This window comes from Ranitomeya variabilis, chromosome 2 (assembly GCF_051348905.1).
Source record: "Ranitomeya variabilis isolate aRanVar5 chromosome 2, aRanVar5.hap1, whole genome shotgun sequence".
Classification (NCBI taxonomy): domain Eukaryota; kingdom Metazoa; phylum Chordata; class Amphibia; order Anura; family Dendrobatidae; genus Ranitomeya; species Ranitomeya variabilis.
The window spans coordinates 451,093,904-451,106,905 of NC_135233.1; the positions used below are offsets into that span (position 1 = coordinate 451,093,904).

Sequence of the window (13,002 nt, forward strand, 5' to 3'; positions counted from 1 at the left end):
TTGAGTGTAATAACAATAAGTATACTTGAACAGGCTTCCCTTTATGGGAGGTAAGGACACTTGAACGTTACTAACATGGTTAACATTATAAATTACAGGCTATAAATAACTCCTGTTACCCAATCGGGTATTCTACTAAGTGCAAAATTGTTGGACAATAATTTAACATTGCCTTTAAGGACTTACACTCTAAATCCACTAAAGACCTTCCTATAATCACATTATAAGGCAATTTAACTTTCTCATTCTCCTTCTTTAAATCTGCAGGACCGCCTGTCCTATCGGCACCAGACCTACTGCCTCTCCTTTCAGTTACAGGACCGCCCCGTTCAGCCAGGGCCTACTGCCTTTTCAACTACTATACACAATATAGAACATAACATTATTTTCGGGTTAAGAGCACTGAGCCATTTCTACATGACTCCTATAAGGACTCAGGGTTTACCTTCTATCCTAACTATCTATCAGCATTATTAAAACATTTTCTATCGAACATTAAGCCTTCTCATTATCTTTCTCTCTATCATGCATGCTGGACACCGCATCTATCCCTACGGGCCCACTGCATCCTTCTTCTATCTTTCACCTTTTTCTTCTCAGAGAACATCATCAGTATTTCTTCACAATTAACTAATTAAATACATATAACTCTCTCATATAAACATTATCATCACGTTCTTTGGTCAAGACATTATTGCTTCCGGTCTTAAAGCAATATCACGGTTTAAGCGCAACAAATGAACATCCCCTTTAAGAGGGGACCAAGTCTCTATGAGGTAGCGTATCTTCGCAAGCTACCAGTCCATACTCAGCAAAGGTTCCAGTGTGGTATCTTCACAAAGAGTCCTTCTTTAAGTAAAACCAGTAGGGAGCGCCTTTAATAAGGTGCAAACTATATACAAGAAGTTCGGATCATGCACTGTTCATGATTTCAGCAGTTCTAGAAACTTGTGCAAAAACTTTAGAAAAATCAAATAAAAGCAAAACAATAGGGATCCCAGGTCAACAGAAGGATCCCCTTAAGAGTTAACCCTGGACGGGTTCAGTAGCAAAAATCAGGAAACAACAAACCAACAGTTAAAAACTATGTACATCTTTAAAGCATTATGCTTACTCGTCTTTCGGGGAGGAAGGTGGTTTCCTCCCGGGCCTCACCAGACCAACGGGTCGTCCTGCCGGTTCTAGGATCGGGTCCCGCCCCAACAACGACAGGATCCCTCGCCGGGATGTTCTTTTTACCGAGGATCCGGCACGCCCCCACGGTGCATGGTGGGTCCGGGTCCCTCGCTGCTCCCCAGGATCAGGTTCTGTTGTCTTATCGGCGGGAGGTTTATCTTCGGGAGTTGCAGCGGCGGCCTGAAGCGCGACGCACCGCTGGACGCCCCGCGCCATCCAGCCCGCCTCGCCGGTTGCTCTCCTCCACCTTGTGTAAGTGACGGCATCACCCGGCTCCAGGTCACGATCAAACCTTCCACTGCAAGGTTCCACCTCCTCTCGGCCACGTGGACTTGTAGCGGCTCCCCGATCTCCTAGATAACCCCGCGTCCATATCGGGGGTTGAAGGAGACCACTACACCCCAGTGGGACAAGGGGGGCTCCGCAACAGTGAGTAAGTCTACCTGGGGTACCGGTTGTGGTCGGGCTCGCCATGCAGCCATCATGCGCCGCAGGTGTTCGGCCTCAGGCATGAGTTTCAGGCCCGGTGTCTGCGGCGCGCTGTCAGCCGCGACCGGGTTGAGAGGATCAGGGGACATTGGAGACAAGCAGACCTCCGTGGGTTGGCCCAGCCGAGCAGTCACACGGGCATCGGCCTCCAGGCGGGCAGCGATCCGCCGGGCCTCGGCTGCGGCCATACATTCTTCCGACGGCGGCCGGGGGGGTCGGCCCATCGTTGGCTCCGTAAGGGTCAGCTCCCGCAGTGACGGCGTATCCTGAGCCACATCGGGCTGTCCAGCCTCTCTCTGCGTTCGACCATCCCCATGCGGTGCCTCCGGCGTCGCCATCTTTTTCTCCTCTCCAATGTCTTCTTCCCGCGGTCTCTTTCGTGGGCGGCCCCGTCTCCATGGTCTCCACCCTCCAAACAGGATCAGGAGGCGGACCTCAGCTGTTGACGGACACGTCCTCAAGACACAGAAATATTTAGACTGGGCGGCCATTGCTGTTCGCGCTCTCCAGCTTGCCTACGCCCACTTCATGCCCCTCTTCTCCTCCCGCGCTCTCCTCAGCGCTGTAATGGCGGCGGATTTTGGCGGCAAATGGCACAGCACACAGTCTCTCAATAAAGTACAGTCCAAGCACGTCGAGTCACAGTCCCAAGGCACACATGACCTGATTCTTCAGGCTTAAGTAGATCCTGTTCGTGACGCCAAGTTGCGGCGCCCCCACCGCCGCAGGGCCGAGGGGTACCCGGTACCGGGCCTCTGGTGTCTCTGCTCTGGGGTTGTCACGGCGGCTAGGCCCCGGTCCGTGACCCTGCCGTGGGGCGCACAGGGAATAATAGGTGTGGATGATGTAGATGGGGGTGAGGCTGTAGTGGTGCGGTGCAGTAAATAACGAGGACACCAGGTTGCAGTCTCTTTACTGAAGGTCTCTGGGTCCTCAGTCCGGAATACGGTTCACCAGGCTGCGCAAGTCCGGCCGGTCCAATGGCACCTCCAGAGTTCTCCTCACAGGTGGAAATCGGTGCCTTCCTTCTAGCGCTATGTGTTGTGGTCCTTCCCTGCTGTGCTTACGGAAAGTCCCCCACAACTGTTGTGTCTGTTTCTTAAGTTCCCTCACAACTCGATTAAATGATGTTCTTCTAATCCTCCGTCCCTCCCTGATGTTCTGGTTGGGACGGCACCCGTTTGACGGGTAGGCTCGGAGCTCTTCCGGGACCCTAGAGTCGCCCCTCTCCACAAGTTGCCCCCCAAGACTGCATAGGTGATTTGAGTTAGACAGCCCGCCTTAGACTGACTGTCCTGCCGCTGTTTAGAGTATTGCTTGAAGCTGAATCTTATGATACTCCCTCGGCGTTCCGGCCACCGGTAGTGCGCCTCAGTAGGGTGTTGCTCCGGTCTTACAGCACGACCCCTACTGGTATTTCTCCTTTTGCTTGATCTCGTTTCTCACTCAGCACAATCTATCTCGCTTCTAGTCCTTCCTTGGGCACCGCCGCTACCCGGAGCAGGCGCGGTCCCGTTACGTTCGTTCAAGTTGCCAAGCCTCTGTCAGGATCCCACCCCTGACAGAGACCCTACTGTATCTTCCCCCACAACACCCTCTGCCACAAGGTGTTGCCTGGTTCCAACCCAGTCAGCTTTCTCCTCTAACTTCCTGCCTGACCCCCAGTTTACCCACTATGGTGGGGAGTGGCCTAATGAATAGAACCCTTAGCTCCCCCCGGAGGCCCAGCTGTGAAATGTATTGGTGTCTGTGATACCTGATCAGATGAACTCCTTCAGTGCCATCGGACGCACCATGGCTCCCCATAGTGGCGGAGCCACAGTACTGCAACGACCAGGACTCTGGGGCGCTGCACTTACATATGGTGGTCTTAAATACAGTGATTCAGCAGACAGTGTCACACATGATAGGATTAGATACAGGAGCTGAGCAGACAGTATTACATATAATAGGTTTAGATACACTGATTCTGCTGACAGTATCACAGATAGCCTTAGATACAGGGTGTCAGAGGATGGTATCATACATGCCATGATTAATTTCCGCGGTTTAGCAGGCAGTATCACACACGGAATGCTTAGTTGCATCCGATTTGCACAGATTAGATGGTGCTGCCAGGATAGGGTTAGATACGGCGGCTCAGCACAGAGTATCACACTTTCATCGTTCTGACAAATGTAAGTGTGTTTCTTGGTAAATAACATTACAGTAATTGAGTCTATGATGGGAATGACTATAAATAACCGCCGGGTCCCCCTGGAGAACTGCGCCATGTTGCTCTGGGTCCTGGCCTTAGATATATACAAGTATCAGGTTTGACATAGAACAGATTTCCCAGAGAGGTGTCTTCTTCACATATGTGTCTTGGCTGCAGGAGATGAGAAGGGGGAAGATCTTTTAAGAACTGCCACAAGGAGAGACAAGACTTTTTTTCCCTTTCCTCTTTCTAAAAGTTTATTTATTTTTCTCGGAAAACCCGGACTCTGAGCTTTACATGTAGCAAAAATTCAGAGACGAGTTTCTTCAGCCAAATGCAGCATTGACCTTAAATGGTAAAAGCTCCCAGGAGTGATGGAGAGGGCGGCCGGAGGAGGGAGAGGGGAAAAAAAAGGGTATTTTGCTTTTTTGGATGGTAATCTGCATATCCAAGAATAAACTGCATTTTCAGGGACGAGCCAGGACTGCAGCCTGCCATGTAATGAGGACGCGAGTCCATGCAGAGGAGTCGTCCATTGATGCACTAAATGCTGCTCCACAAGTAGAAGGTCCTGATCCGACATTGGGGGGGAAGCTCAGTGTAATGGAACATAAAGCAGGTAAGAAAATCATTTTATTTCAGTTTCATACAAAGTACCAGATTTGGCTTGGTTCGAGGGAAAAAAAAATCGGATATGTGCACGGCCCCATTAGTCTGATGGTTTGTCTGATCGCTCTCAGACAGAAACTATGGTCATGCGCACGAGGCGCTAGGCAGCATCTATATGGCGGCTTATTGCATGCAAGATGTGATCTAGTGCAGTACCAACTCGCATGCAATACTTTTAAGAAGGGGACGGTCCAAGACGGCGGATGTCCTATATATTTCAGTGTCAGGATATTACTGTGGAGGTGAGACACATACGACATCCACAGTCGGAGTACGGATCGTGATGTCGGGACCAGCATTGAGTCTCCTGACACTGACCACACAACCTTATTTATGCCTATAAGACTGTTATGTTCGGGTCTGGAGACCAGCGGCCGGTCCGGACATGATGTTCCGTGCCCGGACTGTCAATGTCAGACGTGTGAAACCGGCCCTACACAGATATTTCCCTAGGATGGCAATTACGATACTTTTCCATTGTGTCATCCCTTTCTCTAATATAATAGACGAAAGGGTCCTTTTCTTGGACCTCCCAAAAGTGACTCTGACTTTTATCCATCACACATTTATTTTAATGATTATTATTTTGCTTTCGCTACTCTTGGCAATACTTAATAATTAATGAAAGTGGCCGACAACAGATCATCATCTCTGCAATCAAAGAGTCATAGTCTTTTCTTCATAGTTTGTCAATTATTTGCTCTTCCAGCTGAACCATCTATGGACCCCCATTATCAACTAGACCTCTTTAAAGTTGTTTTCCAAGACTTTTATGGTATATTAACTATAAACCTCCTGTACAAAGAACGACCTCTCTATTGGGAACCATGGACGGGAGAAATGGATTCAATCAGTCTTTTATGGGATGTCTTATAAATGCACCATAATATTCTATAGTGGATAATCTTTATGGCATTTTCAACTTTTCGTAGCATCTATCAATATCTGTGTCATGATTATAATTCTCATTACATCCCTGCAGACTGATGCACCCCACAAAATGCTGGGTGTTGTATTCCGCAGTAGCCCCCTTATTGATCATTATTTACTCCTTATAGGGGTTCTCTTAGTTCTCAGCACCCTTTAATATACCGTAACTGGGATATAAGGAGTCTTGCTGCTCTGTTAAGGCATTAATATAATGTTCGGCTTTTGATTACTGTGTGATCTAGCAATTTCTCCAGTGTTGGAGACAACTCACTAATGGCGGTCATTAGTTACGAGATCCCATCAATTGTACCTTACCTGGTAGGTGACATGAAGTAGATACAGTGATACAGAATATTATTCTGTGACGCGGAAAGCAATTATTATTACTATTTTGTGGCATAGGGTATTATTTAGTCCTATAGAATACATTGTGGCCACCATGATGGATCTATGGCCATCTTGTACAATCCTTTCTGTATTTTAGAGTCATCAGATTTCCATAGCGAAATCTGCACTGTTTTTTCCGCTGTGTATTCTTGCCGTGAAAATTCCACAGCAGAATGGCCCCGTGGGAATGAAGTAAGATCATCTTTAGGCAACCATTGCCTCTCACTGATGCGCCGGACCCACAGATCAGCATTTATGGACTGAGGCTTATCACACGCTATAAATTAGATTTCTCCATCCACAAAATGTAACTTTGTACAAGAATATTCCAAAGAAGAAATACAATGTATACATGACATCAAAATATTGCAAATAGTAAGATTATGAAGGATTATTTTCATTTCCATTAGATATTGGTGAAATAATACCAAACTGTGCCTAAACTACAACATTGCCTTAATAATACCACTCCAGTGGTCTAATATTACCACCATGTGTTACATAACAGAACATTGGGTCTGTGTATAATCCTTAGGGCTCGTACACGTGGCCGTATTTTCAGTCTGAGTGCGATCCGACAAAACATCAGATCACACACGGACCAATGTGGGGCCGTCCACGTGTCCAATATTTTTCCTACGTAGAGCCTGTCTGCGGAAAAAGTCGCCCATGTCTGAGTTTGATCCGATATTGGGATCACACTCAGCAACACAAGTACTGTAATTTCTGGCGTATAAGACTACTTTTTAACCCCTGAAAATCTTCTTAAAAGTCGGGGGTCGTCTTATACGCCGGGTGCCGTCTTGTACGCAGACACCAATGTGTATATGGTGGGTGGGGGGGAGTGGTCCCGATGACGAAGAGGGGGCGTCTCACAGGAAAGTGTGAGTGGAGTATCCCCCATTACCCCATTGTAGCTGCAGCATGGGGTCTCTGTGCTGGGGAGAGGCGGCAGCTGCTGCTCCTCTTTGTGCCGCATGGGTGCTGTGCTGTGGGGCGGAGGCCGCCGCCGCTCCCCAGCACCCCACACTGCAGCTACAATGAGGTAATGGGGGATACTCCACTCACACTTTCCTGTGAGATGCCCCCTCTTCGTCATCAGGACCACTCCCCCCCAAAAGGCACATTAGTCACCGGCCCTATAAGACGACATACGGCGTATAAGAAGACCCCCGACTTTTAAGATTTTATATTTTAACTGGAAAAGTTGGGGGGTCGTCTTATACGCCCAGTCGTCTTATATGCCGGAAAATACAGTCCATGGAAAACCTCAGATGACATCCGAGTGCAGTCTGATTTCCACGGACTGACAGAATGGAGAAGATGGAGCAATTTGTTTCTCCATCTTCTCCTCATCCGAGAGAATCGGATCACACTATGATCAAAGTTTGACCCGAGTGAGATTAGCATAATGGACCCGATTCTCTTAGATGAGAGAATCTACAACACCTGCCCTTATAGTGTCCAAATAATACCACTATGGTGCTAAATACTTCAGTACTCTCATAATAAAACTTTACTGTCCATATATTATTTCATCACTGCCTAAATTATGCTACCATATATCCCCACAGTGCCCAAATAATGCCGCCCTTGTGTTCAAAATGCTACAAGTGAATTCTGTGATCAATTCTGTGGTTAAACAGTTTTTACTAAATATATGTTATCCTATATCGGTAGGATAGGGAACTAGTTACTGATCACTGGGGCTTGTGACCATTAGTACCCCCACCAATCCTGAGAATTGGGTTCTGCCGAGCCCCTTCTGAAAGGAGGGCATTCGCTGCATTCACTCTCCAGGGGACTACAGAGCTCCACCATCTCCGGCTGTTCCATAGAGAATGAATGGCGTAGAGGAGCTCATTCTCGACCCCCTGCTCCATTTAGATGGGGCAGAATCCTGTTCTTGAGATTAATGGTGGTCCCAAAAGTGACACCCATCCCCAGCAATCAATAGGTTGCCACCTGTCCTAATAATGAAGGATAAGTGAGGCTATGTGCCCACGTTGCGGATTTGTGTGCGGAATTTTCCGCACCGTTTTTGAAAAATCCGCAGGTAAAATGCACTGCGTTTTACCTGCGGATTTCCTGCGTTTTTTGTGCAGATTTCACCTGCGGTTTTACACCTGCGGATTCCTATTGAGGAGCTGGTGTAAAACGCTGCGGAATCCTCACAAAGAATTGACATGCTGCGGAAAATACAACACAGCGTTTCCGCACCGTGGGCACTGCGGATTTTGTTTTCCATAGGTTTACATGGTACCGTGTGCACATAGCCTAATGCTTAGTGCAGCTCACAGGTAAGGTTATGTAACATCAGGCTGACATTACTATAAAGTCAATAGGGGAAAATACTAAACGGCTAAGTATTTGTTACAGCAGCGGCACAAATTTCTCTAGTGTTCAGATAGTTTGTTACAATGTACCAGTGCCTTTAAGATGAACTGAAACATATTTTCTCAAGGTTAAGACAAAGCAGCAGTCATGAGCCTGAGAACCCTAAACACTCCCACAGAATCCCATCATCCGTCCCGCTGTCCCAGGGTTTCCGGTTATACTATTGTTGTGGTATCGGGATAATATCACATTGTGTTCTTGGGGTCTATATACAAAACTGACTTATAATCATAACAGCGGACTGAATTATATGAGGTTTGAGGAAATTTACACTTGTATTTCTCGGTATTTCCCCCTCTGGATCCAGTCCAAACATCACATTCTAGAAAGATAAATTATCCTAAATCCCTGCTGGTTCCCGCAGTTCTCCCACGCTGAGCTGCACATTTTGGTAAATTGATGATTAACTGATTGTTACTTTCTATTAATATCCATCAGAGATTTCAGCAGTGTTATCATAATTATCACAGGGTAAAGTTTATATGCCTCTGGCTGTGATACAGTGTCCTGGTTGTGATATAGCGTCCTGTATGTGATACAGTGTGCTGGCTGTGATATAGTGTCCTGGTGTCCTGGCTGTGATATAGTGTCCTGGCTGTGATATAGTGTCCTGGTGTCCTGGCTGCGATATAGTGTCCTGGTGTGCTGCTTGTAATATGGTGTCCTGGCTGTGATATAGTGTCCTGGTGTCCTGGCTGTGATATAGTGTCCTGGCTGTGATATAGTGTCCTGGTGTCCTGGCTGTGATATAGTGTCCTGGTGTGCTGCTTGTAATATGGTGTCCTGGCTGTGATATAGTGTCCTCGTGTGCTGCTTGTAATATGGTGTCCTGGCTGTGATATAGTGTCCTGGTGTCCTGGCTGTGATATAGTGTCCTGGCTGTGATATAGTGTCCTGGTGTCCTGGCTGTGATATAGTGTCCTGGTGTCCTGGCTGTGATATAGTGTCCTCGTGTGCTGCTTGTAATATGGTGTCCTGGCTGTGATATAGTGTCCTGGTGTCCTGGCTGTGATATAGTGTCCTGGCTGTGATATAGTGTCCTGGTGTCCTGGCTGTGATATAGTGTCCTGGTGTGCTGCTTGTAATATGGTGTCCTGGCTGTGATATAGTGTCCTGGTGTCCTGGCTGTGATATAGTGTCCTCGTGTGCTGCTTGTAATATGGTGTCCTGGCTGTGATATAGTGTCCTGGTGTCCTGGCTGTGATATAGTGTCCTGGCTGTGATATAGTGTCCTGGTGTCCTGGCTGTGATATAGTGTCCTCGTGTGCTGCTTGTAATATGGTGTCCTGGCTGTGATATAGTGTCCTGGTGTCCTGGCTGTGATATAGTGTCCTGGTGTCCTGGCTGTAATATAGTGTCCTCGTGTGCTGCTTGTAATATGGTGTCCTGGCTGTGATATAGTGTCCTGGTGTCCTGGCTGTGATATAGTGTCCTGGCTGTGATATAGTGTCCTGGTGTCCTGGCTGTGATATAGTGTCCTGGTGTGCTGCTTGTAATATGGTGTCCTGGCTGTGATATAGTGTCCTGGTGTCCTGGCTGTGATATAGTGTCCTCGTGTGCTGCTTGTAATATGGTGTCCTGGCTGTGATATAGTGTCCTGGTGTCCTGGCTGTGATATAGTGTCCTGGCTGTGATATAGTGTCCTGGTGTCCTGGCTGTGATATAGTGTCCTCGTGTGCTGCTTGTAATATGGTGTCCTGGCTGTGATATAGTGTCCTGGTGTCCTGGCTGTGATATAGTGTCCTGGTGTCCTGGCTGTAATATAGTGTCCTCGTGTGCTGCTTGTAATATGGTGTCCTGGCTGTGATATAGTGTCCTGGTGTCCTGGCTGTGATATAGTGTCCTCGTGTGCTGCTTGTAATATGGTGTCCTGGCTGTGATACATTGTCCTGGTGTCCTGGTTGTGATTTAGTGTCCTGGCTGTGATATGAAGGTCCGGTGTACTGGCTATGATATGGTTTACTAGCCATGTTATTTTCTGATATGTTGGCATGTTGTCTGATTGTCATATAATGTTCTGGTGTCCCGGTTGTAATGTGATTTCCTGGTGATATAGAGCCCTGGTTCTAATAGGGTGTCCTCATGTACTGGCTGTTATATGGTTTCCTAGCTATGTTATTATGTCCTGACTGTGATAAAATGTCCTGGTGTCCTGACTCCTGGCTGTGATATGGTGTCATGGGGTCCTTGCTATGATACGGGGGGGCTGGTATTTTGGCTGTGGTATAGTGGCTTGGTGACCTGGCTGTGATGCTATATGATATCTTGGTGTCCTGGCTGTGATATGGTGCTGGTGTCCTTATATCCTAGGTGTAATATTATGTACTGGATGACTTGGCTGTGAAATGTTGTCCAGTCTACAATATCCTGATATGGTGGCCTAGTGTCATTTTAATGATATGGTACCCTGGCTGTGATATGGACATCCTGGCTAAGATATGGACATCCTGGCTATGATATGGTGTCCTGGTTAAGATATGGTGTCCTGGCTGTGATATGGTGTCCTGGCTAAGATATGGTGTCCTGGGGTCATAGCTCAGATATGGTGTCCTGGCTAAGTTATGGTGTCCTGGGGTCCTGGCTGTGATATGGTGTTCTGGTGTGCTGGCTAAGATATGATGTCCTGGTGTGTTCGTTGTGATATGGTGTGCTGGCTAACATATGCTGTCCTGGTTGTGATATGGTGTCCTGATGTCCTGGCTAAGATATGATGTCCTGATGTCCTGGCTAAGATATGATGTCCTGGTGTCCTGGCTGTGATACGGTGTCCTGGTGTGCTGGCTAAGATTTGAGGTCCTGGCTGTGATATGATGTCCTGGCTGTGATATGATGTCCTGTCTTTGATATGGATTCCCGGCTGGAAGTTCTGGATGTAATATGGTGACCTGGCTGCAATATGCAGATTTGACATCCATGCATTAATTTGGTGTCCTGGCTAACATATGGCTGAAGCCTTGGTCAGGGGCTACATTGGTCACACGTCATCCCAGAAGGCTTTTATACAGAAACCAGCAGGGAATAGGTAAGGATTATGGAAGCCTGAGGGTATGTGCACACATTGCGGATTGGCCGCTGCGGATCTGCAGCAGTTTTCCATGAGTTTACAGTACGATGTTAACCAATAGAAAACAAAATCCGCAGTGCACATGATGCAGAAAAATATGCGCGGAAACGTAGCGTTGTTTATTCCGCAGCATGTCAAATCTTTGTGCGGATTCCGCAGCGGTTTACACCTGCTCCATAATAGGAATCCGCAGGTGTAAAACCGCAGGTGGAATCCGCACAAAATTCGCAAAAAAATCGCGGTAAATCTGCAATGCGGTTTACCTGCGGAATTACCAAAATCGGTACGGAAAAATCCGCACCACTTTCCGAAACGTGTGCACGTGGCCTGAAAAGTGCCAGTCGAGTTGAGTATTGGGATTTTAATAAAATACGTGGTGGTGTTTTCCTCAGGAAAATCAGTGTAAAATCAGCACAGCTTGGTACGGCTTTACTGCTGCAAATACTTCTGCCAATTCCTGCAGATTTGTTTTAGAAATCCAATGGTAACATAACCTTGGGGTACATCCACATAGGAAGTACCTGCTGCAAAACTCCCTCAGTAGAAATTCAGACTGCAAAATAAATTGTGCAAATTTTTCTGCAGATTACGCAGCAGAAATGCTGTAGAGTTACCGTAGATTTCAACTTTTGCTTTGCTAGGGGTACAATCCTCAATGAATAAGATATCAAATCCGCAGTTTTCATAGATTTCCAGATTTTCTCCGCAGCACTGTATGTGGACGAAATTTTATGAAGTCTGGATGGAAACTAACCCGTAACCAAGCTTGAAGTAGAATTCACACACAGCAGAGGTGTTCGCAGAAAATTTTTCACAGAACCAATCATCCACATGGGGGTTGCAGAGATCAATCGGCCTGACACCAAATCAATCCCATTCAGATGTATGAAAGGAAATTTCAATTGCAGAAATTTCTGCAATAAATCTGCAGTGTGTGAACATATCCTTAGGGTTTGTTCCCACGTGACATTTCGACTGAATATTACTGTACTAGGATATCCTAAAATCTCATCCACAAACTGCAGAGAAAATCTGTAGTGTAAATTGTCCCAACATTGTGTAGTTTTATGTAGTATTCATAATACTGGTAACTGCAGTAAGAAGTGAATTCTCAATCTGTCTAATCTAGACAGAAAAGCTGCTTGTGTGCTGAATTTTACTATGTTAAATTTCTATCTCCATATATTGATATTGTTGGATAAAGCTTGTAAAAACAAGCATATTTGCAATTTACTGCTTATTAAAATTTTCAACTGTTCTTGAGAAATTAACACTTTTTTTGTTTACAGCTCGTTGCTTTGGAGACCAATCACTGATACTTGAAAACAGGACATGCACAGTGCTTACAAACTCTTTTCTACTAGGCACTGCTTTGAAGTTTTCCATAATTGCCGAGTGCTGCCCAGCTTCAGCACAGTGCTTACAAGCTAGACAGCATTGTGGTCGGTCTCCTAGGCAACGAGCTGTAAACAAAATAAAGGGAAAATGTTAATATCTCAAGAACAACTGAAAATTTTAACAAGCAGTAAAATGCAAAAGTGCTTATATTTACAAGACCAATCTGACAATGTCCATCAGTGTAGATGGGAATAACCCTTAAGAACGTGCAGTGCTCACTGGAACTTTCAGTAATTTAGAAATTCTTCTGTAACCAATGCCATAAGTATGTTTTGAAATAATAAGGTTGTAAAGG

General features: G+C 46.4%; 1 protein-coding gene across 1 annotated transcript in view; it reads left to right on the forward strand.

The window, feature by feature from the left end:
- Positions 1–4,323: 4,323 nt before the first annotated feature.
- Positions 4,324–13,002, forward strand: part of IRAG1 (inositol 1,4,5-triphosphate receptor associated 1) — a 248,099-nt gene continuing 239,420 nt past the window's right edge. Inside the window, exon 1 of the mRNA XM_077287276.1 lies at positions 4,324–4,481. The gene's annotated coding sequence lies outside the window, so the exon portion shown is untranslated. The remainder of the gene's footprint in view (positions 4,482–13,002) is intronic.